This window comes from Pinus tabuliformis, chromosome 3_2 (genome assembly GCF_031772625.1).
Source record: "Pinus tabuliformis cultivar Carrire ecotype Pingquan chromosome 3_2, CPIR1, whole genome shotgun sequence".
Lineage (NCBI taxonomy): Eukaryota > Viridiplantae > Streptophyta > Pinopsida > Pinales > Pinaceae > Pinus > Pinus tabuliformis.
Window position 1 is genome coordinate 660,715,159 of NC_142302.1, and position 27,099 is coordinate 660,742,257.

Genomic DNA, 27,099 nt, shown 5'->3' on the forward strand with positions numbered 1-27,099 from the left:
AGGGATTTTGGAGAAAACCATCTTCACCCTCAACCCTTGGGATTTTCCTGATACCATCTCAACCAGGATCCAAAATCTATTGGCATCCAAAGATCAACCAAATAGGGAACCCACTACGTCAAGGCTATCCAGGAAAAGGCATAGTAAAAACTGTACATGATTTTTAGTAGTGGAGGAATGACTTGTTATATGGTTTTTTGAATCCAACGTTTCGGACTACCAAGTGAGTCCATCATCAGGGATGCGTCAATTGTTCATGATTGTCAATCCAGGATAATCTCCATGCCAATGACAACAAAATGACAATGCATGAAACATGCATCCAAAATCCATCAAGATAATTAACATTCACATTGTTACCTACAAAAGTCCTTCCACTGGCTACTCTTTCCTCTATTATTTTCTGCCCTTGCTAGCTACTTTTCCAACCTTCTTCTTGTGCTCCTTTTTTTCCTTGTTTGTATCTTTCTTATGTCCAAGTGTTGTGTGTTCACTCTTGTTATGTGTTCTCTATCTCCTTTCTCCTCCAAGAGAATGCTTGGAAGTTCCAAGAGGATTCTTGCATGTTCTCTCTCTTTTATTTTCTTTTTCTTCATTTTTCCTTGCATGCATGTTCTTTTACTTTTTTTATCCTTTTCTTATCTCTTCCTTTCCCCACTTACTGAAGTGGAATTTATTTCATTTTCCTTTATTTCTTTTGCACTTTGGAACATGTCATTGCTAGCCTATGACAATTAATGTTCCATTTATTTCCCTTTTCCTCTTGCTAATGCCAATTTCCGTTGCCAATAATTAATCAACCACATGTGGAGCCCAATGTAATGTTTTTCCCCTCATTCAACTTGGAATACATGTCCATGACCTTGGTTTGATTTTTTATTTTATAATGTCCATATATTATTTATTTATATGGAAATTTAACCTCGGGTTGTTACAAACACCTCTCCCTTTGGGGAACACCATCCTCGGTGTTCTATGATTCTTATGACAAAACAAAATTACTGAAAACATGACAAACATGTTGCGTATTTGAGCTTTATAAACACAACTCGATACAATATTTACAATGAAACACACACACACACACATAGGTATATATATACCTAAGAAAATTTTATTCAACCAACAAATAGAGAAGGCTATAATGCATGCATTTGATCAGCCATATCCCATGTAGCTCCCTTGGGTTTAATGTTCTTCCATTGTACACTTTAACTTTCTCTATTGCTTGGTTCCAGAGAATCAACTTCTTCTACTGCAAAATGCATTAAGGTTTTGGCTGGAACTCTCCCTCTAGTTCCATATGCAATATAGACCAATCAATTACATGATTAACATCTTGTTGTAGCTGCTACAACACCCCTCCAAAATTTTTCCTATACTTCCATTTTGGAGCCTACCTTTGTTCATAAGAACTATCTTTTTGATTGTTGTCAAATTTTCTTCTTGTTTGTCTAGTGTCGTAATGACCTATCCTCATGTGTAAAATATTGAATGTCTTAACCATGTCATCATGAAGATGACTCAGTCTTGTCGATGACAGTTGCACAACTTCTGAAGAGAAGAAAACCTCTCTTAAACACAGGTTTGCCTCTCTCCCAGGTTGAATTGCACAATCCTCAAGGCTTTTGGCCTCCTCCACTACGAGTTGCACAATTCCAATGTAGATAGCCTCCCTCCTTGTTAGATATGAGTGTGCACTACGTAATCAATATCTTTCCTGCCTACACATTGCACAATCCTAGCTAGCAATGGCCTAGCCTGGCCATTGGAATGACACACTGTGTAATATTTATCTCTCCCTGCCAGCTAAGAATACACATTGCGCAATTCCAATCCACAATCCATTCTCCTGTTAGCCAAAACTACACAATCTCCCTCTCTCACTACACATTGCACAACTCCAGAGTCTAGTCTCCCTCCTTGGAGCCAAAAATTATGCAATATTATCCCTAAGTGACTATTTTGTTTCTTTAAATATTGATTGTTCAATTGATATTTTTGAGATAAATTGTCATCACCATGAGTGCATATCTTGCAACAAATACTACAGGTCCTACACACATTACACTCTCATCATTGGATAGCACCATGCCTCCCAAGAAGCCAACATCAAAAGAGGTCACCAAGAGTAGTACCGAGGAATCTGTTGATAACCCCTCAATGTCATTTCATGTTCTCTTAAATACCTAGTGTTACATTCATGATGACTCCACTGTCACTTTTCATACAAATAAGGATGCATTCACTATGAAAATTTTTAAAGCATATCTAGAGGATAGGGAGGTCTACATCAACATTCAGCACTCAATGTTCCACAGGGTCACTTGTAGATTCCCAGTCCTACCATGTGCAGATGTTATACAATGGATTTTCGGGCTTTTATACCAAGAGCATGTCATTAAATGGTGCTAGTGGGCAGTAGCTTGCCTCCTACAGACTAAATGAAATCCACTTGATCTACAGTTTTCCTAAGCATGAGAAACATTTAGACTCACATTTTTAGGCGACCAAAGGCTATCTAAACACTAAGGAAGTGGTTAATTCATGGTTGAAAGAACCAACATAAATTTTGTTAGACACTTAGCAATACTTTTGTCAAGACCAGTCACTCAGAACGATGTTTCAGTACTTGATAATTTTATGTTGTTGAGCCTATGATAACAAGAATATTGAATCCTTACTAGAAGGATGGATCTAGATGCTACATAAGATTGTCTCAAAATGAAAGGTATTCAAGTGGTCTCATCTAGTGGCTCAACAATTATAGATTAATGTCAAAAAGGAGAAAATTGCACCTAAAGCCCAGGAACCACAATTCTACATGTCTTCCTTCCTACATGATAGATGGAATATGTTCTCAGAATGAGTTCTCTGGCTTGGAATGTAAATGGACACCTAGAGAGCTTCCTATCCATGTGTTTTTTAGATTTCTAGTAGAATTCAATAATCAAGGAGTCTTTGACAGACTCGCTGAGCATTTCCTTAAGGTCTTATACCAACTAATATTTGAAGAAGAGGATCATTACATGTCTCACGAGGAAATGAAGTCAGTATCAGATATAGCGGATTGGTTTACCTCGCCATATGGTACATACCTTGGGGTGTATGGATGTTAATAACCACCTCATATCCTACCGAGGTATGTTACAGAAAAAGTATTCATGAAAGAAGTTTCCTACCAGCTTGTCACAGGTCTATCTTAAGTATTGAAGAGAAAGAAGAAGGAACTTGGCATTCCTTTCCTTTTTAGGTGGGATCTAATGAGATTAAGAACTTAAATGTTGTAGAAGCTAAAGATAAATAATTGGAAAGTGTTACTAAGGAAGTGAAGCAACCGAAAGAGAACACCTCAATGAGTTTTAAGTACAAGAGGAAGGTTTCCCATAACCCAGGAGAGGAGTAGAGTTGCAAACTCAAAGAAAACCTAGGAATTTTAAAATTGAATATGGTAGTGGAAAGGAAAAGGAAACAACAGGAAGTATAGAGGAGACAAGAATAGGAATATAAGTAGGAGGAAAAGCAGATGTAGAAAGAGGAATAAGAAAGGAAATAAAGGGAGGAAATACAAGCACAATAATAATTGAAGAGAAAGGAGGAATAAGAAGCGATGTTCAAATAGTTAAAAGAATAAATACTAAAATAAGCAGAAGAAGAAAGGAAAAGAAAACTACAAGAAGAAGAGAATACACCGAAGCAGGATCAAGAAATTGAACAGATATTCCCCAGTACATGGGGACTAAATAAGGGTAGAAGAATTAAGAAGTTGATATCATTCCCATTGAATAATAGTTTACCAGTCAACCTCTACCTCCCCTTGCATAAGGTAACATCCTAGGTGATGACACATGAATCTCTCCTCAAGATGATAACATGATCATGGATGTTTCTATTCGGACCTTCAATGAACTTAAAAACATGATAGTAAAGGAAAGGAAGAAATATTTCCGCAATGATCTGGTGCATCTTGCTTTCATTCATATAGATGGGTGATTGTCACTGACACCAGAATGAATCCTAAAACAATTGTAGCAACAAACTTGGCCTTTGTGGGAGCTACAAAGGAAAATACAAATTTCTTGATGGTCGAGAACCAATAGATGGTAAAGGATTTGGATGATGTAAGGAAATGGATAGAACACCTCAAAGCTGAAAGTCATAGGTTGTCTTCTACAAAGTCTTATTTGAAAGAGCTTCAAGCAGAAATATATGGAGAAATCGAGGCACTGGGAGACACTATGAGGAAAATGTATGAGGATTTGGTCACCATGTACAAGGAAGTAGTTCTCTTACATGATACGTAAAAGAGGTTGTGAGAAAATGTGAAAGTTTTGAAAGTAATACATGCATCCACTACCATGATCCACAAATGGGGTACCAAGTATAGGAGTGCACCGGCACAGTTGGCCAAGAAGAAAGATAAGAAGTTGAGTTAGAGAGGTTTGAGGTAAGGATGCTCATACAAAGTAGCAAACAACTCGATACTTTTATGGCCAACATTATTGCTACCTATGCACATTTGTATAATAGCTTGGATTCCTTGGTCAAGACACATAATATCTCCTTAGTTGGGAAATTTGCAAAAACAAATGGAAGAAACATAATCAGGTAAGAAAACGAGGAATACTTGAGCAGTCAGAAGGTCACTACCAAGGCGATTTGGAGATTAATAGACAAAACTTTCATAGATATATTGTTTGACCTACTAAAGTAAATATGAAATTGTTCTTATTACGTGTTACAAGACATTTTGTCACATCCAATCAAATGACCTTGAAATTGAATCAATCATCATCAACTCACAGCTTGTAATCATCCCCTCCAAAGGAAAAAGAATCCCCTTTCCAAAATTTCCACAAAATTCTTCTTTATCTTGGCCAAAACCGTAGTTTAGGTCCTCATCACACTTTCCTAGTTCAGATAGTGTGTTGTTGCAGGTTGCATGAAAGGGAAAAACATTCGTGAGTGTAGGTTTCCCTTACTGCAAGTGCGATGACCCTTGAATTGATGCCCTTATAAATTGGATCTTACCCTAGTTTAATGGACATATAACCTCCTCATTTATGCTATAAATGAATTTCTTGCTATTGGGATTGAGTTTCGTTTTGAAGACTCTTAGTTATACCATTATGACATTGGTTTGTGCTTAGAGGTCCTTAACCCATCCATATTCTTGAGGTCTAATTGAAGGCTTGCTATTGTGCAAAGGGATGACAAGATAGCTGGGTGAGATTTACAAGGTCAAGGCATATACAAGGGTTGTACTCTTCTCCTACTTTCTATTAATACAAAAGTGCCTTTTTTTCCTATACATTGTCTCTCATTTATGCGCATGTATAACAATGAATCCTTGGCTTCTTGTTTAGATTAGTTTGTATATGATATTTGTACGTTTTCGTTCTCTTGCTTGTTTTAGATGTGTTGCAGGTTCCACTTCTAACATTTGGAGTTGGAGCTAAAGCTTGTAAGCATGGAGAAGGAAGAAAATTGCATTGGAATCCAAGTAATTTCTCTTCCTATATTTCAAACTTTTCTAAGGAAAACATAGCAATTTTTTTTGTTGTTGTTTCTAGATCAAGCCACTAGATCTATGGAGTTTGCCTTTGTCCGTAGAGGGAAATCATCCATAAAACAACTTGGTGACTCCACTGAATTTTGTTCTTTTGGTTTCTTAATGTCAATTAGGGTTTTGATTTGGCTTGATTATCGATTTCTTAAGGGAATTTCATATTACAATTTAAATCTATTTGGATCTTTTTGATTCAATAATCTAGTCACTTTTCCATTTTTCATTACATTAGAAATTGAAAAATAAAAAAAAGGAAAAGTTTCAATTCTTCATGCATTAGGGCTTGAATATTTGCATTGGAATAGTGAAAATTTAAGATCTTGTTTGTAAGTTCTTCTTTTCCAATTCTTCCCTTCTTTATACAAGTCTTCGTTGAAAGAAAAAGAGTTATTTTCTCATATAGTTGAATTGTAGGGGTTTAGCTGAATTTGCTATGAGCCTTGAAACTAAAACTTAAATCGAGATAAACTTTCAAGTTTATCATTTAACCTAAGGAGCATTTGGAATATTAATGGTACACATTTAGTAGTCTAGGCTAGAATACATGTTTCGACATCATTAAACGTAGGAGCTATCGTTGTTTGTCAGCATTACATCTTGGGGATGGTTGGTTTTCCATGTACATCAGAGTATATCAGAATGTTATTCCACATGCCTTTTGGTATATAGGACGACACTCCCGTAAATCTAAGTATATAAGAATGCCCCCATCAAATAGTTACACATTAGAAAACACTAGTATGGATTGCGATTCCATGTACCCCCAAGTATATTTTGCAAGTCCCCACTAGGTTGCAATCCCACCCTAGGTAACTAATTCGACTGCCTATTTAACTGTGATAAACCGAACACAACAGCCAGGGAGATTCCCATCATGTACTTAACCATATAGCGTAGTTCAAAGTGACTTGGTAAAACCTTTCACCTAGTTACCCCATTTTATTTTTATTTGTGTTTTTAATTTTCAAAATCAAATTAATTAACCATGGAACAAAATCCTCATTGTGGAATAACTCTTTAGTGGATCTTAGGTTGAACCCGTTGGTAATAGTTATCGAATCTATGAGTAAAGGAAACCCCTCTGATAGGAATCCTGGTCCTTTTCCTCCTTTCAGAAATATTGGTGCTCCTTATATGGCAATGTTGTCCCTTCCCGGATTTACCATAGGTTTAACGGTATGGTTTCTTTTAACCTCATTTGTTTCGAATGTCCAAACTACTCCATAACCAATTCCTCCACCTAAACAACCAAGTCCTCCACCTGAAAAACAACAACCTCATGTTTAAACTTTTCCTTCTTCGCTCATTGTCTCTTCATCCCTTTCTTCTTCATTTCTTGGTGAAAGTATTGATGTTAATAACTAGGAAGCTAGGAAGAAGGAGAATATGCCAAATAAGCAAGGGGGAAACCAAGAAACCATTGCTATGAATGAAACTAATGTTGAGAAACCTTCAAAACCCCGTAAACTCAAATTCTATTTCATTATTTGTAAGAGTGATCACCATCTTAGAGATTGCTTTGGTATAAAACGGGTATTAGAAGTGTGAATATCAAAGAACTCATTTTTTTAAATATTTTTGCTTTTAAATGCAAATGCTAATATTTCCTTGATCTTTGACAGGGAAGACAAGTGTGGAGAAAGAGGGTTAAAATGGTATTGATGGCATGGAGGTAAAGTAGAGGCCTAATCCCAGCTTCAATGATGATTTTTCTCAATTTAGGCTCAAAACAAGATTTCCTACAGGATGTTACAGGATTTCCTATAGGATGCTACAGGAAATTATAAGTCATCGAATGACCAAGAAAATGAAATCCAAATTGAATGGGACGAAAATTTTATTGACTAGGATGTCTAACATCCCTATTCCAAATGGAATCACTCAAAAATACCTCTACTAACCCATGATAAAAAATAGAAAAACGTTACTAGTCGAAAATATAGAAATTCGAGAACTAGTGAGCTAGTAAATCTAAAAAATGCCTAACCTAATCAAGTGAAAATTCAGTGGGGTAATTTTTGTTATGAATTAGAATATTTTTTCGATCTAATGTAAGTGTGACCAACTCGATTGAATATTTTTAGCATGATCTAAAAAATAGGATAAATTTACTGTTATTTGCCACAAAGGAGTTCTAGAAATCTAGATTTGGGAATAAGAAAGCTAATCCAAGTAGCTGAATGATTAATATGACCTTCCAAATATTTTCTAAGGATTAAATGATACTTTTTATCATGCAAAATAACTTACATTAACCATTTAACTCAATCCTACAACAAGAAATCATTAATACTAAATGCAAAAGTAGAAAGAAATAAAAACAAGAGATGCATGTGAATAAGAAGTGAAAAGAAGGAAAGAAAATGATACAAAAGGGATCTGAGGCTCCTAGAATGGCCAAGCCCAATGAAATTCAAATGCCTATGGAGGATAACAATATTTAGAAGCTGAACATGACACCAATCTTCATTATTTTCATCAATACAATTACATCCCTGCAAGAAAATATATTAGAGTTGTAAAAATAAGAGTTCTCTCCACAAGAACACTAATGAAAAATATCTCCCTAGAGGCAAATTCGACTTGGTACTTATAAAAAATTATTAGGAATCATTCCCCATGAATGGAGGAAGCTTTACCCACCAAAATCCCTTGATTAGTGGCACTGGTCCCCAATACTAGGAATTTGCATTAAATGGCAAGGAACACATTCCTAGATTTTCTCAATCATTGAAATTCCACAATCTGTGCCATAATATCATCATATCTTGTTGATTTATTATTTATTATTGATCCTACTGTAGTAGGTAGCAAGTCCCTAAATTATCTCCTTCTCCAAAACTTCATAATCTACCCAATATTCTCATAATATTCCACAAAAATAAATAATATTAGGCACAAATATGCAATTATTCATAAACCTTCCTATTGAATATATACAAGTTAAAAATACATTATCTAATGCAAGAAGAGAGGTTTAATGTGATGAAGGATGGTCATAGGACTTAATTTATGTTTAATTTAGAGGCATGAGCCTTAATTTATGTCTAATTTAGAGGCATAGCCCTAATTTATGTATAATTTAGAGGCCCATCATACCCCCCTGCTGAAAGTGTTTCTCATCCTCTGAGCAACTTAATGACCTCATTATGCCTCATTCATGGCGCTTGTGGCCTCTCTCTTGTGCATTAAGAATATTGGCTGTAAGTTCTGCAAGGACAAGCCCAAAAACATATTCGTGCACTTAAAACTTATTGTTTCTTGAGACCATTAGTTTGCTTTATTCCCCTTAATCAAGATGAGTTCTTGAATATTTTTCAGTTTGGCAAGGTATTCCACATCCTTATCAACCTTCTGCTACTTTGTTTCACCATTTGGAAACCTGTAACACCTTCAAAATTCCTTTAGATGAGAACAAGGACATCTTGTATTAATTCATGTCAAAACTACAGGAAACCTTGTTAAAACTATAGGAAACTAGTTTTGAGCATAAATGATAGTCTAAGGTTAGGGCAGACCGTCAACTTGACGCCCATGCCTTTCTCCAATTTTTAGGCCCCGGATAAAAGCTAGAAAGAGATTGGAGACCTCTTGGAAAACATATTTTCATTACTACAATTTGAGTTCTATTTTGATGGTGAATGCCTTATTTATTTTTGTTGCCTTCTTCCTCTCTTTTGTGGCCTAGGTGATTGCCTAATGGCCTTGGAGTTCTCTATTTTTATTAGGTATCTCTTAGGCACTGCCATTTTGGGTTTTAGCATAATTTTTTCATTTCTTCCTTCTTGTAGTAGCATTCTACCTTCCTGTAGTAGACATTCATTCTTCCTTCAGGGTGTTCTAATTGTATGGGAGTGATGAGAAATGATGAAGAGGGATTGGATAATGATACTAGGGCTCAAAGGGAGTAGTGTAGTTTTGTGAAAATGGAGAGGATACTATGTTTGTTTTTTTTCAAGAATGAAATGGGATGCATGAATGATGAATAGATAGTGAATATGAAGTGGATGGAGGTCTTGGAGTGTTGTGATGACTTTGCCTTTGGAAAAATTTCTTCTTTCAACTGCTGTCCTCATTCCTTGAATCATCACCCTTCATAATTTGACTTTTCAACATTGCATGAGTGACGGAGTGAGTTGCAATTAACTAGTTGAAGGTGGCTAAGACTGTTAACCCATCTTTAGCTTATAAAACCTCATCTCTCATGCATTGACAACAAATTTCTAACTATAATATGCTTAAGAGAATAGGTCAAGAATATTGCATACCTGTTATAGACAATTTTGTGCCTTGCATGAATTGTCAATAATCCAAGGGATCCAAAGTCCCTAAACATGATGTTCCCACCCCTAGAGGAACAAGGTCAGCAAACCAACAGCTCTCAGATCAGTTCTCCACCTGAAAACACTCAAAAACAAGCAATCTTGAAATCAAAGCAGGTGCTCCACTAGGCTTCTGCGCTGAAACTCAACTCCTCCATGGTGTACCTGCGTTGCAAAGCAGGTAGAACAAAGGCCACCTGCGCTGAGCGAGATGGGACAAGTGGCACATTGAGTCATTGCTCTGGAATCTTCCAAAAATGACACTTGGATCAGGAATTTCGCCTTGTGATGAGTCAGAGGCTCTGTTTCTCCAAGTGGAAGCAAGGTTCTCCAAGTGGACTCAAGAACTGAAGATCAACTGAAGAGAGAGAGGACACAAGGCAGCTACACATCAGTTGCAAGCTGACTCATCCTTTCTCAATTCATCTATATATTGAGCTCTCTCCTATGAGCTCAGGAGGCTGGAATTTTGTGCAAAGTAATGATATGCTGTTGGTTTCACTATAGAACTATTGGGTGATTGCTTGAAGGAGGTGAAGAGGAGAAATTCTTTCTGCTGGGAGGTGTTGCTGGATTGGGGCCTTCAATGGTTGTAACACTCTCAGAACTTTACTTCTTCTATTAATAAAAGCTATTGAGGTTCTTCTATATACATTTGTTTCAATGATGTGTTGTGATAATTGTATATTTGATTTATGCTAATCCTTGAATCAGTTATGATTGCATGCTTCTTGTAGTTTCCTTCTTTGTTATTTTACAGGATCTCATTGTAGCTGGGCCAGTAAAAGAGCAAGGAGCTGAGAGCAAGCAAGCAAAGAGAAGAGTTTGGATTCGACATTAAGCGCAAGGAAACGGTTAGTGCATTTCTTCATTCTCTCTTGCTTTCATAAAGAAGTAAACCTTAAGTAGTTTTCTTTACAGTTGTTGCTGAGGTACTATCACCCTTAGAGTGGGATAGGGTCATCCGAATCGGATACTTTTCCCTACAACAAACTAGCGACTCCGCTGGGGATCGTATCTGTTTGATTGTTTGTAGTATTTTGCTATTCAGTTCCTGAACAAAAGAGTACCAAATCCAAAAGCTTTTGACTATATCAAAAGCGAAGTAGAGGGCAGCTACTCTAGCTCATTTCTGAGCTTGTTCATGATTTTAAGAGCTGATCTACAAGGATCCTTGTAAGCTCTTAGTGATAGCTTTTCATCTTCCTTGTCATCCCTTAGTGTGTGCTTGACTGATAGCTTCTGATTTGAGCAAAAACTGTGAATTTTTGAGAAAATTGTGACCCGGAAACTGTGAAAATGCAACTTTCATTTTCCAAAGCAGGTAGTACACAGGCTACCTGCTTTGCAACGCAGGTCCCAAAGGGGCTACCTGCGCTGAGAGCCAGACTGGCTGTGCAGCACCTGCGTTGGCCCAATTTTTCCTTGTGCATTTGGGGTTTCCTCCCTTTTTCTTGCCTGTTTTCACTATAGATTCTGCAGCCAGTTACCAGTCTTGTACCTATTCTGAAACCAACCTTACTTGCCATCATTCCGCCTCTGTTATATAACGAAATTGTATTTGTTCTTTTGTATTTCTTACATCATTTACAATTTCCCATAACGAAAGTGAACTAGTCTTGCTTTGGCCTCTTAGATCTGAACCTGTGTTAGGCATTTTGCTGGTCTAAAGAGTTAGCTTGTTTGTTGTCCATAGCTGATTAGTCTTTTTACTTTCGTCATTATGGTTTGATTTCATGTATTTCCAGTGATTAAATAAGTAAATCTTAAGGTGTCTTTTGATTTTGGACAAGCTTGTTTGTTTTCGCTTTAAATCGAAATCAAAGTTATATAACAACTTTCTTTTTGTAATACATCAACATTAAGAAAGGGAAAAGAAAATACATGCATTGTGAATTTTGCATTTGACTGTTTGCATGTTGATTTAGGAAATTTTGCATTAGTGTGTGCTCTATGATCTGTGTGAAAAGATTTGCCTTTCTTCTCCTCAGTAGTTAAGATTTTCAAAGTTGAAAGATTGAAAAGTTTGCTTCTCATCTTAGACTGCATTCAGGAATTTGTTACATACATCTCGTGGTGATCCTTAAAGGCAAACTGCTAAGCAAGATCAACATTAAAATAAATTCAATTTACATAACAACGCTTTGTAACATAACGCAAACACATAGAGGTCTAGGTAGAGACGTGTTTCGGCGTCATTAAACGTAGTGACTGTCGATCTCTACGAAGGTGGGTGATTCCTCTTGAGAGTCGGTGGCACTAATACGGACTTGTGCTCCCACGTACCGTCACGTATATATTGGGAGACCCCTATAGGAACAAAGCCTTTATCCATAGGAAGCCGTGTCGACCGCCCTACTGATCACGATGCAGTGAACACAGCATTCACGAAGATCGACCACGCGTACCGTAAAACGTATTCTGTGGTTTCGCGAAAAGTTTGGCACACCCTCTGCCTAGAACTCCAGAGCAGTTTCTTTTGGCCTTTTTCAAACTCTATAACTGAAAAAGTCCATCCGAGCATTTGTCACTTCGGGCTCGTTAAAACATCGAAGGGGACTAGAGTCATCTTTAGCTTTTTCTCGACTCTTAAAACATGAAAAAGCAAAGTTGTGTCTAAAGCGTCCTTAATAAAATTTATTTTAAACGGAACATAATCACCTCTTATTCCCGCGTTGATCTTTCAGTTGAAAAGTATGGAGCCCACCAACCAAGGAAGTCACCTTGGTGGAAGTCCTAGTCCCTTCTCCTCTTGGGGAGATGTTGGTGCACCCCGTATGGCCACATTGTCACTTCCAGGATTGACAATTGGCCTACCTGTATGGCTCTTTTCAACTAATGTAGTTCAGACCACCACAAATCCTGAGCAGTCGAATCAACAGTCAGACCAGTCTAGAGCTGCCCACCAGCCTTCCACTTCTTACAATTATTCCTCTGATCCTTCATCTTCACAAGGTAGAGCCGGCAGAAGTCAGCCTCTCATGGAGAAGAAGGAAAAGAAGAAGAGAGAAAAGAAGCAGAAGGGACCTATGGCGAAGGCGACTGGGGGCAAGCAAAAGACATCTGACAAAAATCCACACACTGCATCGACCGGGCCTAAATCGCCATGTGTCATTTGCAAAGGGACCCACTTCCACCGTGATTGTCCTTGTATTCCCTGGATACTAAGGGACTGGTCCCCCAGGTTGCACAATCCGGTAGCATCAACCTTTGGTAGTCATGTTGATTACAGTCCGTCAACTACCGAGAGTGAAGGACGAAAAGGGAGACCAAGATCACCCTGCATGCTGTGTGAAGGCGATCATGCCATCCACCGTTGTCCATTCTTAGATGAGGCAAAGAGAGTTTTGGAAGATCGTCCGGTTTCACCGTTACGACTTCCTCCTGGATACCAAAAACTCGCGCCAAGTCCCTCGATAGTTGAAAATCCAGCTGGCCCGCTCAAGTGGTCAGCTGAAGTGTCGGTCATTGAGAATGAACCTGCTGAATCCAGACCAGACGAAAGTCTAAAGGTCGAAACGGCAGTTGACCCGGTTCTTCCTTCAGAGGTTTCATCCTCAAATGACTCCGTCATTGAAGACTCATCTTCAAATGACACCCTCACTGAAGAGAATAAGGATGACACCGTCCAGATTCTTTTCATCAACACAGACTCTGATGAGCATCAAGGCAATGCGCCCATTCCTTTATCACAGGAAGGAACATCGTCAGGGTCGTATCCGGCCGTGTATTCGGTCCCACCACCAAGCAACCTGGTTGTGTCCTTTGATTGGAACCAACTAGGCAGACCCCGGTTACCAGCCAATATACCATTCAGAATCATTGTCCAAATCTATAGAATGGTAATGGCTGGAACTATCATTGATGAAGGGGCATCTGTGAGTATCCTTTCCTCTATTGCTTGGAAAGCACTGGGTTCCCCGGCGCTTTTACCTGAGATGAGAAATCTATCAGGTTTTGATAAAGGAACCAGTCGCCCTTTAGGGATCCTCCCCAATGTTCCGATTACATTGAGGAAGAAGACAGTTCATATGAACGTCATGGTCGTCCAAGGACCCTTGGATTATAACCTACTCCTTGGACGGGACTATATATATTGCATGGGAGCTATAGTCTCCTCACTCTTTAGAGTAATGTGTTTTCCACATGAAGGAAAGATGGTCAAGCTCGTAGACCAACTTTCATTTCCGGGATCTCGAATCGCAAATAGTCAAATACCAACCCTAAACGGCTTATTCACTCAAGAAATGCCTCCACCCCTGGTTCTACTTCCCGATGAATGCGAGTGATTCGGAAAGATATAACTGGGACCCAGGGGGCATGCAGCCTGGCCTGCCTTGGGCAGAGGAAACCTTGGGTATAAAGTTAATTTCCGCAGAAGAATGGGACTAGTCCGTACCCCGTCCGAAAGAAGGAAGAGAGGGTTGTTCTAGGATAAAGTTCTTTTGTCAAAGTTATGTGAGTGAGATAATCAGCTTCTCGCTCCCCTTGTCTAGGTAAGTAGGATACCGAGGAAGGGGACCATTTGCGGCAGCAAGTAGCCACCATCTTTGAAGGCAAGCCTCACCCATTAAAACATATGTTTTGAAGGATAAGTAGGGGTAGCCTCCAAAGAAAGAGATGAAATTGCTGCAACAAGTGGTCACCGTCTTTAGTAACCTAGTGATAGACATCGCCGAAAAAAAAAGGGTTTAGTTTGCGGCAACGAACAGAACTATTTTTCGGATAATAAGTAAGAGGCAGGCCTCCCTCCATAACACCAATGTTTTATCTGTTGCGATCTTGCAAAAACCTAAAAGTGAACTGATGGGAAGACAAGTACCGTCGACACCGAAAAATAACGAGAAGACAAGTATCGTTAAAAATATAGCAAGACGACAAGCAGAAAAACAGAGGTGGGACAGAGGAGGGGTAGCCTTGAAATTATATTTTATACCTGGGGGCATGCAAACCTTTTGGAGTGCAAGCAAAGAGCGGTTATTTATCTGTTTTTTGGATTAGTCGTTTCCGAACTTGCATGAAGAAAGGATGTGGGGCAAAAGTCAAAACTTGCCAAATAGGAGCATAGCTTCATGAGATAAAGCTCCTTAAAAAATAGCTATCTCACCTGAGGCGTTTCTTGTATTATGACTGGTATAATCGAGCAGTTTTAGCACACAGTTCATGCTCGTTAAAAAATAAACGCAAGATCCGAGCAGTTTTAGCACATAGTTCATGCTCGTTAAAAAATAAACATAAGTTGTGAGCAATCTTCCCCTAGAGTTCAAGCTCACCCAGAAAAAATGAACCGGTAAATAACCTTGGTAAATGTAACCTTTGATAGCCATATTAAAGCCCTTGGTCGTGTTCTTGCAGTCTCACCTCCATCCGTTCATTTGGCCAATCGTTCATCTCCATATGATTGTTTACCCATTTTGAGGAACAGCTGCGAAGAGTGATTTCACTTAGCCATCCTTGTGACACTGCCGTGATTGGAATATTCCAACCTGTACCTGGAATCTGCTGCTATCCCTGTTTATCACTCGTTCCTCAAAAGACGAGTCTTCTTTGAGCTCTTTTCACTGACTCGTAAAATATGAAAAGTTTGCCGAGTTTTGGCCTTCCAGCTCGTTAAAGCGACCGGAAGAGCTATCCCTCTTCTAGATTTTAATCTTTTTGGACCTGAGGGATTATTGCACAAAAAGATCGAGCGCTTGTTTTGTTCGGCTCGTTAAAGCAATCGAAAATTCATCCCTTCTGTATTGTTTTATACTTTTTCGGACTTAAGGGATTAGATGACGAAAAAGGAATTTTGGAGTTGACTTTATGTACCTTTTCAGACTCTCTAAAAATGAAAAGGACCGAGTTATCCTTGTCGTTAGACTCGTTAAATTCATTAAATAGCGACAAACTTGTCTTTAGACGAGAACGAGTTTCCCTATCGCTAGGCTCGTTAAAACATAGCGATGGGCTTGCCCGAAGGGCAGGTTATAGAACAAGCATATGTTATCCTCCTCAAGCTTGACAAAAATAAAGAGGTACTGGTCAGCAATGACTGGGGAAAAATTGGGAGAACCTCACAGCTTTAATAGTAGCAAGTCGCTCTTGAACATGACACTTTGTCCTCCGTATCACATCGGGTTGGGTTGTTTCATTCACCAGTCTCATCACCATGGTCCTCGCCACACCATCCACATTTGGGGTAATGCTACCGATCCATCACATCAGTGTCGTTATATGTTCAAGAGAAGTTGTTCTGCAAAGAGTCAACCGTGTCCCATCCACTACCATACATTGTCCTTCATCCATTTCATGACCGCCACCCTGAATCATACATCACAGTTTGTTTTCACCTCATCACAATCATTAGCTCCGTTCCGTGTCACTGATGTGGGATTCATTAAGGCCCTCCTTTGACGGATCGCTCCTTGTCGACATCAACTCATTATCCAAGGAGTTGATCTAGGAACAACCCCTTCAGTACTTTGAAGCTTGCATGCCTCAATGGCAAGTTTCTCACTTCCGGCGATAGGTATACATCAATGACCTTCGACCAGAAGATTTTGCATGGTGGTCGACGCCAAGTCCTTTATTCCCACCATGTGAATTGTACTGCTGTACCTTGAGGGTCATCATCCTTATCGGTGATTCCTCTCGCGCTTGTTAACGGTTTACATCATTGACCGGTAATCAAGCGATGTCTTTCCATGTTCGACTTCAAGAAATTCTCACATGGATCGACTTGTACATCAAGTGAAGATCGGAAGAGATTGAAGACCCCGGATCTAGTTTCATCCATCCGGGCTGCGATATATATTCAGGATATAAAGACATTTGATATGTACATCATTGCAACAGATGATCATCCTTCTCAAAGGATGATAATTTCAGCAGAGAATTATCAGTCTATCATCAGACGATCGTCTGTTCTATGTACCAAAATGTATTTATAAAAGCTGAGCATGGGAATGCCCACCTCAGCTAGATCATGAAAAAGTATGAAAAATAATGTATTGTATTATATCTTATTACAGGACACTTCTCAGCAGATCGAATGAACTTCGGATCCTCCTAATAAAGCATTTCACCCGATAAACGACCTCATACTTTAGGGGGCATCTGTTATAGACAATTTTGTGCCTTGCATGAATTGTCAATAATCCAAGGGATCCAAAGTCCCTAAACATGATGTTCCCACCCCTAGAGGAACAAGGTCAGCAAACCAACAGCTCTCAGATCAGTTCTCCACCTGAAAACACTCAAAAACAAGCAATCCTGAAATCAAAGCAGGTGCTCCACTAGGCTTCTGCGCTGAAACTCAACTCCTCCATGGTGTACCTGCGTTGCAAAGTAGGTAGAACAAAGGCCACCTGCGCTGAGTGAGATGGGACAAGTGGCACACTGAGTCATTGCTCTGGAATCTTCCAAAAATGACACTTGGATCAGGAATTTCGCCTTGTGATGAGTCAGAGGCTCTGTTTCTCCAAGTGGAAGCAAGGTTCTCCAAGTGGACTCAAGAACTGAAGATCAACTGAAGAGAGAGAGGACACAAGGCAGCTACACATCAGTTGCAAGCTGACTCATCCTTTCTCAATTCATCTATATATTGAGCTCTCTCCTATGAGCTCAGGAGGCTGGAATTTTGTGCAAAGTAATGATATGCTGTTGGTTTCACTATAGAACTATTGGGTGATTGCTTGAAGGAGGTGAAGAGGAGAAATTCTTTCTGCTGGGAGGTGTTGCTGGATTGGGGCCTTCAATGGTTGTAACACTCTCAGAACTTTACTTCTTCTATTAATAAAATCTATTGAGGTTCTTATATATACATTTGTTTCAATGATGTGTTGTGATAATTGTATATTTGGTTTATGCTAATCCTTGAATCAGTTATGATTGCATGCTTCTTGTAGTTTCCTTCTTTGTTATTTTACAGGATCTCATTGTAGCTGGGCCAGTAAAAGAGTAAGGAGCTGAGAGCAAGCAAGCAAAGAGAAGAGTTTGGATTCGACATTAAGCGCAAGGCAATGGTTAGTGCATTTCTTCATTCTCTCTTGCTTTCATAAAGAAGTAAACCTTAAGTAGTTTTCTTTACAGTTGTTGCTGAGGTACTATCACCCTTAGAGTGGGATAGGGTCATCCGAATCGGATACTTTTCCCTACAACAATACCTGTACCTACCTGATGGTTGTTGGAGAGACATGCATGCTGCTGCTGAGTTAATGTTGATGTCCAGGTGTTGGGGAACCTATATCAACCTTCCTAAAGAATATCTGACCCATTTCTCCATCATATTCCATCTTGTAGCTTCTTCTCGTCCTTTCTATAGATGTTTTTTGTTAGAGAGTGAAGTCCTTGTATTGGTTGCATGTGTTTTTCTCTTTCTTTCTTTTTTTCTCTTATGTTTTTCCTTGATGTACAGGTACTGGATGGTGATGTTGATAATCCTAATGCTACTGCTAAGCTCTAGAGGAGCTTCTTTGACGTCTAGATCTCCATACTGAAGCTGACTACAGCCTATGATTTTTTGTTTTGTGGGAGAGGCTGCTACAGGATTTCCTACAAGATGTCCTATAGTTGCCTCTTTCTTTAATTTTTAATCATTTCTTCACTTTTGGAGCATAAGGATGGTTGGAATGGGTAGAGAAGGGCTCTATGGATTGGTGAATGAGAGGTATAGCTTTCAATTTTTTTCCCCTTGTTCTTTGTCTTCATCCTCTTTTGTCTGTTTTTTTTTTTTTTAATTGTAAGTTTTTTGAAACTGACTTTATTGGATGAATGTAGGGGTGATCATGGTGGAGAGAAGCATGGTGATGAGTTGGTGAGGTAGAAATTTATTTTTTTGACATAATCAGGTCATCCCCTTGCTCGAGGGTTACTTTTTTGGGATTCCCAAGCCACACTAATTCCTATAGGGTCATCCTGTAGGTTTTCAAGGAATCTTGTAGAAAATACAGATCCTTGCAGACTGAGCTAAATGAGTAGAAAAATGGAGCGAATAATGGAATGATGAAGGATGTGGAATGGAGAAATGAAAACATGAATTGTATAGGTCCCCTTTGATCCTCTCTTGTTTCTCTAATCCTCCTCCTGCCGACCTACAAACCATACTTTCCAAAATTCAGGACAACCTCTTGCAGTAGACTTGTTTTGTCCATATCTCCCAAACAATAGAATGGATTGACTTAAAATTTTTTGAGCATGTTTCCATAATCATTATGTACCTCCAATAAATAAAAATTGGTCAATGGATACACGAATCTCAAGAAAAACTAAAAATGGCTGAAGGTGATGGAGGTCAATTTCTTTGAAATCGTGCACTGGAATTTGTTGAAATTGCTTGGGCATGTTACCATCCTCCATATGCATCTCCCCAGAAAACAGATTTTTAAATGGATGCACAGATATCGAGAAAATGAAGAGATGGTTGTAGGTGATGGAGAATGATTTCTCGAAAACTATGCACTGGAATTTGCTAAAATTGCTTGAGCATGTTACCATCATCCATATGCATCTCCCCCTTAAACATATTGGAAAATGGATGCATGGTTTTCAAGTTATGGGAAAAACAAATTTCTGCTCTATGTATTTTTGTTTCATATAGTAAAAAAGAGTCTTCTTGTAGTTTTTTAGTACGTCAAGCAAACTAAATGGGAAAAGCTTGAGAATTATGGGTGGATGATGGAAATGGATGAGGGTGATGGATTGGCATGGCCTTGGCCTTGTTGGAGTATTTGAGCAAAGGAGGAGAAAATCAAAATTTGACTAGGTTTGACCTATTTTTTCTTTCTTTGGTGGCAACTTGTTTTTTTTCCTTGTAGATGTTGGAGAGCACCTACATTCAACAAAGAGATACATGGAGCAAGGATTTTTTTATTTTTTCCTTCTTTTTTCTTCTAGGCCTACTAGTAGCCTCAAGGAGGTTTTCAACTAGTAGGTCTGCCTAGGGGCCTCAAAGGAGGTTTCCACCTAGGATATTTTTCTTTTCTTTTTTTTTTTTCTTTTTTCCCCAACCCATTGACCACCTTATGGAGGTTTTCAATCAATGAGCCAATCTTAGGCACCTCAAAGGAAGTTTTCACCTGAGATTTTTATTTTTTTTCCTCTTATTTTTCATTTTTTTCTACCCTACCCTACTTGAAAAACAAATTACTTTCAAGTATAAGAATATTTCCAATGGAGCCATGTGCACATCAAGATGAAAGAGAAACTAATGTGTAGGCTTGAAATGTATGCTTTGACATGTACCTGAATTTGAGTGATCAAATTCTTTGACTTTGATGATATCAAGCATGGTTGAACAAGAGAGTATTTTTGCAATTTAGTGACTGTCTGGAACCATATTTCAATATAGTTTTGATGCCTCTTGGATGTCTTTTTCTACTATTACCTTCAAGTCTTCCTCTTTTTGTAGATTGATCTCCTGAATACATGGAGGATTTGATGGTAACCATGAGGAAGATCTCTCGATCTTTGATTTTGAAGTTTTCTCTTCATCAAGTGCAACCCATGATTCTGTGGTATTCTCATTTGAATCTTCTTCTTCTGGATGTGGTCCTTCAATGATATCAAGATAATCTCTTTTTTTCAATACTCGTCCTGAGCTATGGTGAATACCATTGAGCTCAAGAGGATACGTTTGGAATTGTTATACCTCAACAATGTAAATGGGTTGACCTACTTCAATGTGTGGGTTTGGAAATGGTGGTACAGGTAGTTGAGTGGGAGTGTATATTTGAGATGGATGTGGTTGGGGTTATGGTTGTGGTGGAGGTGAATGGTAAGGATAACATGGAGTTGGATATGGAGGATATTGAGGAAAATATTAAGGATATTTTGGATTCCTCCCATAAGTTCTTTTCCAACCTTGTTGCCAAGATTGGTTTTGGGGTTGAGATGGCCAATGTTGCCAAGGAAAGGGTGTGTTCCAATTACTTTGAGGTGGATATGCATAACCTTGAAATTGTGAATTAGGCTCTTGCATCATACTAGGTTTACTAGATTGACATGGTCCTCTTGGAGCTATATAACATAGTTGCATTGGTGATTGACTTTCTCCATTGTCCTCTTGGTAAACTTCCTTCAACCTTCGTAATGATGGACACTGTTTAACATCATGTGATTCTGCAACACAAAGATCAACATTTTCTTTTCCTTCATCTTGCATTCTTAACATTTCTACTTGTTTTGTTAGATTTCTAAGAATTTATGTTTTAAAATCATCAAACAACTTTCTAAGCTTAGCTTGACTCACTGATCTTGATGTTGATTTACCTATTCTTGCTTTTCCTCTTGATATGTGTTTGCATGTTTCACAAATTTTCTCAAATGATAATTGATATACATCACCTCTACTCATGGGATTAAGGAGATCAATCCATTCATCCCTAATAGATTTAAGTAAGAGGGTTTTTAGTGTGTCGGATCCTAAATAATGTAGTTTTTCCCTCTTAACATTATACATGAACCTCTCTATTAGATCCTCTAGACTCTCATCTTCTCTTTGATTCATTCTAAAGATTTCTTCTTTAAGATCATGATCTTTATATTTTTCTAGAAATATCTTTTGCATCTCACTCCATGATCTTATTTAATTAGTCCCTAAACTCATGAACCATTTAAGAGCTCTATCCTTCAATGTTGCTAGAAACAATCTCAGTTTTTGAGTTTTTAACAACCATAAGATCTACAAACAATTTCAAATTCAAAGAGAAAGGTTTCTGGATCCTCTGACCTTCAACAATGAAATTTTGGAAGAAAATATGGAGGGATGTTCTTCATGTTTACCTTGATATCAGTACCTTGAAAGGGTAATCCGAGAGGATCTTCCTCATTTTTATCTTCTCCATCCATTTCTTCTACATTCTTTGGCATCTCTTCTTCTTCTTCTACCTACAAAAGTTGATGGTGATATGGCTCTTATAGCACCATGTGATCAAATGGGCTGGTGGGTTGGTGTTGGAGATTTTTTGTATTTATGATTGAATGAAAACTATAATGCAATGTAGTTTTCTACTTTTGAAATTAAATATGCCTAATGCAAATATTTTTTATTTTTTGTGCAAAGGAAAAAGAAATGAATCAACTAGGGAAGAAAACAATGCATACTTTGACACCTCCCCGACAATGACGCAAAAAAGTGATAAGCCTCGATATTACAACAAGAATGTTGCAACTCCCAAGGCTTCTGAATTTAATTATCAGCCCGGGGTTCGTACAACCTTAAGAGGTATTGGCACTATATATGCAGCATACAATGTGTCCTTCCTTTGCTGTCATGATGTAATGGAGTGCATGTATTGAAGTCAAATCCTAAACAAACTATAGAAAATGAAATGTTCGAAATGGAACCTTAACCCATTGCAAGAAAGAAAGTACAAGAAAAGAAACATATTCTAATTGCATAAAGATCAGGAACTAAATGTAAAAGAAACCTAGATTAACCCTATTTATCACATGTGATGATTTAAACTACCTGAGCATGAAATCTGATCTAGAGAGTACTAACTGTTGTGTGCATGTCTAAATATCAAAAAACTCATTTTTTTTAAATCTTTTTGCTTTATAAATGCAAATGCTAATCTTTCCTTGACCTTTTGTAGGGGATAAAAGCATGGAGCAAGAGGGTTAAAATGGTATTGATGGGATGGAGGTTAAGTAGAGGCATAATCCTAGCTTCAATGATGATTTTTCTCAATTCGGGCTCAAAACAGGGTTTCCTACAAGATGCTACACAATTTCCTACAAGATGTTATAGGAAACTATAATTCATTGAATTACCAAGCAAATAAAATCCAAATTGGATGGGACAAATTTTATTATTGAATAGAATGTCTTAGGTCCCCATTCCAAGTGGAATCACTCAAAAATACTTCTGTTAACCCATGCTAAAAAATAGAAAAACATTACTAGTTGAAAATCTAGAAATTCAAGAATTAGTGAGCCAGTAAATCTAAAAAATTCCTAACCTAATCAATCGAAAATGCAGTGGGGTAATTTTTTCTATGAACTAGAATGTTTTTCTGATCTAATTCAAGTGGAACCAACTCAATTGAAGCTCGTTAGCATCCTCTAAAAAATAGTAGAAATTTATTGTTCTTTGCCACAAAGGAGTTCCAAAAATCTAGATTTAGGAATAAGAAAGCTAATCCATGTAGCTCAATGATTACTATGAACTCCCAAATATTTTCCAAGGATGAAATGATACTTGTGATCCTGCAAAATAACTTACATTAACCATTTAACTCAATCCTACAACAAGAAATCATTAATACTAAATACAGAAGTAGAAAGAAATAAAAACAAGAGATGCATGTGAATAAGTAGTGAAAAGAAGAAAAGAAAATGATACAAAAGGGCTCTAAGGCTCCTAGGATGGCCAAGCCCAAGGATACTCAAATACCTATGGAGGAGAACAAGATTTAGAAGCTGAACATGACACCAATCTTCATCATTTTCATCAATACAATTACATCCCTGCAAGAAAATACAATGGAGCTGCAGAAATAAGAGTTCTCTCCACAAGGACACTAATGAAAACTCTCCCCCTAGAGGAAAATTTGACTTGGTACTTATAAAAAATGATTATAAATCATTCTCCATGAATGGAGGAAGCTTTCCCCACCAAAATCCCTTGATTAGTGGATCTTGTCCCCAATACTAGGAATCTGCATTAAATGGCAGGGAACACATTCCTAGATTTTCTCAATCATTGGTGTTTCAAAATTTGTGCCATAATTCCATAACATCTTGTTCATTTATTTTTTATTATTGATCCTCCTATAGTAGGGAGTGAGTCCCTAAATTATCTCCTCCTCCAAATCTTCATAATTTGCCCAATATTCTCATAATAGTCCATAAAAATAAATAATATTAAACAAAAATATCCAATTATTCATAAACCTTCCTAATGAATATATTAAAGTTAAAAATACATTATATAATGCAATAAGAGAGGTTTAATGTGTTGAAGGATGGTCATAGACCTTAATTTATGTTTAATTTAGAGGCATGGGCTTTAATTTATGTCTAATTTAGAGGCCCATCAGTGATCAAAATCCTTCCCCTAATCCTCCATTAGTTGACGAAGTGATTTACCTGATTTCAGTCAATCCCTCTCTCTCTGAACATGAATCTGATGAGTCTATTTCCAACCAAACAATGGTTGATAAAGTGGTTGACTTAATTCCACCCTCTATATATTATACTCTCCCTTTAGAAAGTGAAGTTGTTGATCTCACTCTCCCCTTAGAGAGTAACCTTCATACCACTGAGGTTCTTCTAGTTTCTTCAAATCATATTGAACAAGGGGATATTTCTCCCATTCTCACAGAACCCCCTCCAAGTAATGAATCTATTATATTTGATTGGAGTCAATTGGAAAATCCTTGTCTCCCTTCTTACATGAACTTCCAAATCATGGTAAATTGTTGTGATAAGGAGATATATCACATTGTTATTGACGAGGGTGCCTCTGTCAATATTCTATCCTCAACTACCTGGAAATATTTGGGTTTTGATTTCCTTATGTCCACCATTATGAATTTTTTAGCTTTTAATAGAAGAACCAGTTAAACTTTAGGGATCCTTCCTTAGTTGCATATTACCTTGGAAGGAAAAATTGTATATGTTGACATTATGGTAGTGCTAGGACCCTTGGATTTTAATTTACTCCTTAGGAGTGACTATGTTTATGCAATGAGTGTTGTCGTGTCCACACTCTTTCAAGTGATGTCTTTCCCACATGAAGTAAAAATTGGGACTATTGATCATCTTTCATTCATTGGTTTTTATTTGACTTCCAAACATCCAACTTCCCTAAATGTTTCAAATATGGAAGTGGTATATCCTCCGCCATGGGTTAATTATGTGGAAACCTACCCCATGCCGTACTTACCATTGAAGAAGAGCCTTTCACTATTTTCTCAACTTCTTTTGACCTAGATCCAGTGGGTGATATGATCAATCATTTATTGGGGGCATTCGAGCCCGATATTTCCATTGGATCCCTTTATATGTCTTCCTTCCAAAGAATTGTTCTTCCATCTGATGAGAACCTCTTGGAATCCATGGCCCCCTAGAGGTCTTGATCAAATATTCGATGAGAATAGTTCCTTTTGTTGTGTCAATCTCGTTAAAAAATGAAACAGGGTTCCATAGAGCATAGTTCTTCTATTGTGTCAAGCTCATTAAAAAATGAAACAAGTTACCATGAGCACAACTACTTCTACATTTCAAGCTTGCATAAACATGAAACAAACCCATGAACATAGTTCTCTTTCTATGCAAACTTTGTTTCATTCTATCACATGATCATCTTCCTTCCTTCCTGGTGAACATATTCCTATCAATAACCAGTAGTATATCTGAGTCCATGAGAAGAGTTGGTGGAAGAAACAAAGCTAGGGGGGCATGCCTCTACCGTTATGTTAGGGGAAATACACATATCTCAAGCACAATTTTTTCTCTGTTTCAATATTATGTAAAAATGAAACTACTCTCAAGCATACTTTTTTCTTTGTTTCAAGTTTGTGTAAAAATGAAACCACTCTCACTCTCAAGCATAGTTTTTCTCTGTTTCGAACTTGTGTAAAAATGATACCTATTCCGAGCTTAGTCTTTTATCCTTCCTGTGCTCATAAATACATGAGAATAATTTATCGAGCATACTTTTATCACTTTTTGGGGCTCATTAAAACTTAATAAAAAGGAACCCCCGCTCCACACCTTATCCCTTGCGATATCCTTTTTCTATCAATCTGTTTCTATAAGATGAGCCTTCGTTTTCTCATTCCATCTTCACCATATTCTTGGCTGATCATTCACTTTCACTTGGTGTTTTACACTTTCCTGAGGAATTGCTACAATGAGTGGTCTTATTAACTTGCCTCTTAACCTCTACATATTTTAAGAAATCACATCATGAATGAAACTAGTTGCTACCCTTTATACCACTCGTTCCTCCAAAATGAGTCCTATTTAAGCTCTTTTAAGACTCCCAAAACATGAAAAGATTCTTGAGAACTTGTCTCTTTTGAACTCTTTAATGTAAATGAAAGGATATCTACCCAGTATAAGTTTAACCCTTTTCCATACTGGATGGAAAATTTATGAAAAATGAATGCTTTAGTTGAACATGGCCAAAAGGTTCTCTTGGGTATTATTTTATGCCTTTTCGGGCCCAAGATACAACTTTACGAAAAGGAACCTCTTGGAGTTTTATTTTTTGCCTCTTTTTCAAACTCTCTAAACATGAAAAATAAGATGATTTAGGCCTTTGTTGGACTCGTAAAATCATTAAATAGTGTAGGACCCATCGAGAATGACGAGACTAAACCACTTCTTCTCAGGGTTTGTTAAAAATACTCAGAAGAATTTATCTGAAGGATGAACTAATAGATCAAGCATATGTTTTCCTCCTTAAGTTTGTAAAAAATAAAGAGGAACTGGCTAGAAATGGTTGGGAAATTGGGAAAATAGGGCATCAAACATATGTACGGCATAAACTTTCTCTTGAAGATGACACTCTCTCACCTCCATGATTGTTTTGGGTTAGGAAATCCACTTGCCTCTTTGTTGATCACACCATAATGAATGCCTTCATGATGGGTCATTGATTCAATGTTTCCAACTCCATAAAAGTGACGTCGATATATTCAAGAGGAAGTTTACCCTCAGTTGACATACCTTAAGGCTTATTTCATGTCTATCGCCCCTGAATCAACTCTACGTCATCAAAATTCTATCTCAAATATTGATACATGTTTCATGTCATTAATGGGGGATACATCAAGGCCTTCTTGCGATAGGTTGCTTCCTATTGACATCAACACATTATCTAGGAAGTTAACTTAAAAATTCCCTTCAATGCCTTACAACTTGCATACCTCAATGGCAAGTTTCCTCACTTTCAATGGAAAGCCTTCATCATTGGATTTCGACCAGAATATCTTGTGTGGTGTTTGACTTCATTTCATTTATTCACACCATACAGATTGTATTGTAGTACCTTGAGGACCATTATCATTATCAGTGGTTCCTCTCGCGTCTATTAATGACTTTCATCATTGGATAGTAATCATATGGTTTCTACCATGTTTGACTCTAGCACATCTATTCACATGGTTAGACTCGTACTACCAAGTGATGAGGTAGAAGACCTCAGATCTAGTTTCATCCATTTGGGCTATGATTTCAAGGTTCATACAAGATTATAAAGTATGATGGCTATAG